Source organism: Dasypus novemcinctus, chromosome X (assembly GCF_030445035.2).
Source record: "Dasypus novemcinctus isolate mDasNov1 chromosome X, mDasNov1.1.hap2, whole genome shotgun sequence".
Taxonomy (NCBI): Eukaryota; Metazoa; Chordata; class Mammalia; order Cingulata; family Dasypodidae; genus Dasypus; species Dasypus novemcinctus.
The window spans coordinates 94,378,597-94,381,661 of record NC_080704.1 but is presented as its reverse complement, the minus strand read 5'-3'; the positions used below and the strand labels follow the sequence as shown (position 1 = coordinate 94,381,661).

The 3,065-nt window shown below is 35.7% G+C and overlaps 1 pseudogene; it reads right to left on the bottom strand.

The window, feature by feature from the left end:
* Positions 1-1,000: 1,000 nt before the first annotated feature.
* LOC101417304 (acyl-protein thioesterase 1-like) lies at positions 1,001-1,679 on the bottom strand (annotated as a pseudogene).
* Positions 1,680-3,065: the final 1,386 nt, after the last annotated feature.

Genomic DNA, 3,065 nt, shown 5'->3' with positions numbered 1-3,065 from the left:
ATCTTAAAATTACAATTTCTAAGATAAAGTCTTAAATATTTCAGAATATGCTAGGGTATGACCTAATTATTATTCCAGCTGATTTCAGAAAGTTAAAACCATAAAATTGTTCCTGTTACCTGAACTAAAGCTTCTAAAAGCCAAAAACATCTAAATTTGTACTAAGATACAATTGAAGAAATAAGTAGTGCAGAAGTTTTAAGTAATGTTTGATTTCATTATAAGTAAATACCATATGTCTGTGATTCAAAATGCCAAATTATAGCATTAATTAATATCAGATGTCTAAGGTGGAAAAAAATATATTTGTTTTCCTAAGAAAGATAGATAGTAAAGGAAGAACATATATCTTTGCTAAAGAGGAGAAAAGAATATTAAATGGAAATGATAGGGGAAAATAAGCTGGTCCTCAAAATAAAAAGAACAGTAATTGAAGAGTATAATGTTATTACTCTTCCACTAACACTTAAAAGTATTATCTCTATGATTAGGACAAATATAATGCCATCCATTCTTATTTTTTATTACAATTATTATGTATATATGAGTAGATATATAAAAATTATGGCCACTGTATGGTGACTAGACAATTTTGGAATAAATTTGTTGTCTATGTCCCAGCATGCTTAAATCATTTATAACTTAACTGCTCCTTTATACCTGAACAAATATTCATTAAGAATACTAATAATTTATAAATGATGTAATAAAACTTCTGATTTCAGTATCTTATTTTTTTGAGTTACATTTGAGAAAAAGAAGTCAACTGTTTCACCTATTTTAGTGCTAGTATAATCTGGGTTGATATTTTACAAATGCATGTATAGAAACTGAAAAGAACATAAATTTACCAAGAAGAGATATTATTTACTGTGTCATTGTTTCATATTTGCAAAACATTCTAACTGCAAACAAAACGTTTCAGGATTGAGCATGTTTAAGGTTTTTTCCTCTACTACAATTATGCTGGTGAACTTCTACACAATGCCTTTTAATGATGTCAATTGACTGATGGTAGGACTTTTTCAATGAACTGCTTGTTATCCATCATTTCTTGGTGACATGAATTGTGCATCATTCCTTCATAGCTTTTGAAGTTTATATTGGCTGGATTTACCATTGATTTTAGCCTTTCAGCAATAAGAGAACCAAAAATTAGGGGAACTAAAGGGCACAATCACCATGGCAGTAGAGAATAGAAATATCTTTATTAGCACCACTGATGGGACCATGTGGAAATGAATTCCAAAGTGGAAGCCAGAAACTAAGTGCAATGACACCTGCCAGTTTCTGCTTTGTGGTAAGAGCAGTTTATAAAGGTCAAGCTCCTCCCTGAGAAAATCCTCGCAAAACAATCCTCTTAGAAGGAACTCCATTCTTCAACTCTTGGTCTATCAAAGTTTGAAGTTTTGAGCTGCCTGTTTAATTCCAGGTTCGTTCTCCTGTGAATCAGGTGAAAGTCCAATTATATCAAATCAAGAAGGCATACAAATATTCATATTTAATATAACATGAATGTAAGCAGACGTATTTAATAGGTGAATTCTGATACCTGCAAAGTTTTCTACCAATACATACACTGTACCTCCCAATCTAAGAAGACAAGATAACCACTGTGGTGGCCTTGCTGGCAATGGGCAGGATGGCAGGCAGTGGAACTGATATTATCATACACGCATGGTTCAGTGACCACACATTGGAAACAGAAGGGGATATGTGGTGGGTGCCAGTCATGGCCCTGGACAGGTGAAAGAGAAGCTGGAGCTCCAGTCCACCCTCATGGGCATGTGCTCAGGCACATGAGGCAGCATCAGAGAAATATTGATTCATTTATTCAAAAAATATTTGTTACACTGTATGATGTACTTGGGAAACAATGATGAAACAGATACATATAATCTCCACTCTAATGTAGCTTTCAGTTTAAGATGGAAACAATGCCTTAAATTCAACCCAGAACAGAATTCTGTGAATATGTTATCAGAATAGGAAGGCAGGATTCAGTTCTCTTCACAAAAACAATGGCTAAAAGGACAAAAGCTGTCCAAGGGACAAGATGTGGGGGATCAGTTGACCAGAACAGTGCCACACAATCCCCAGAAGGGCAAAGGACAGAGAGAGGAAGAGCCCAAAATGACAACCGTGAGTTACTGAACCTCTGTGGCAGTCAGGAAAGGAACCGATTCCCCACCTTCAAGGTGTGCAGCCTGGATAAAACCCATGGCTCACTGCAGGAGACTGAGAGGGGAACAGACACCACCATCCTTCCTGGGAAAAGAGAGGGTGCAGCTGAGGTAGGAGAGTGGCTTATCTTCAGTGAATTTGACCAGCAGGATCTGCTTTGAATCTTAGCTCTGGCCAGATAAGAAACACAAGCAAGAAGAGATGGAAAGAAACAACCTTGCAGGAAGGTTTGCAGAGGACTGTTATCTGCTGGCTGGCTTGGAAACTGCACGAGAAAAACTACTTTTAGGTATCTTTGGGCTTGAACTCTTGGGAGAAAATCTGCACCCCATTAGTGAGTCCCTGACGTGATTTTGATGACTTAATTTGGACAATTTTTAAAACTCAGAATAAGTTGAACCAGAAATTGAAGAAGAGCAGTGAAAAAAACCTCTATGCAAGAAAGAAAAATTGACCCTCAAAGTAAATTCACCAACATGTTCAGATGCATAGATATCATCAAAAACATTGCAATTGATACTAGGGAACAGGAAGAGATGGTTCAGGCAAAGTAAAAGATCAAATGGCTTGACAAGACAGGATTTAAGAAGAGTAATCTATTATAATCACACAAATCTCCTAAATGATTTCAAAGAAATGAAGACAAATATTACTAAAGAGATAAAGAATATTAAAAAATACTGAGTGAATTAGAAGAATTAGAAACCCTGCAAAGAAATATAACATATCTTAGACGAGTGAAAGACAAGATGGATGAGATTGAAAATAAACTGGAGTTGCATATGCAGAGTTAGGGGTATTGAGGATAGAACATCTGTGGTTGAAATGATGAAACTAGAAAAAGAAAAGAATTGAAAATAATGGAACAGGGTCTCAGGGAA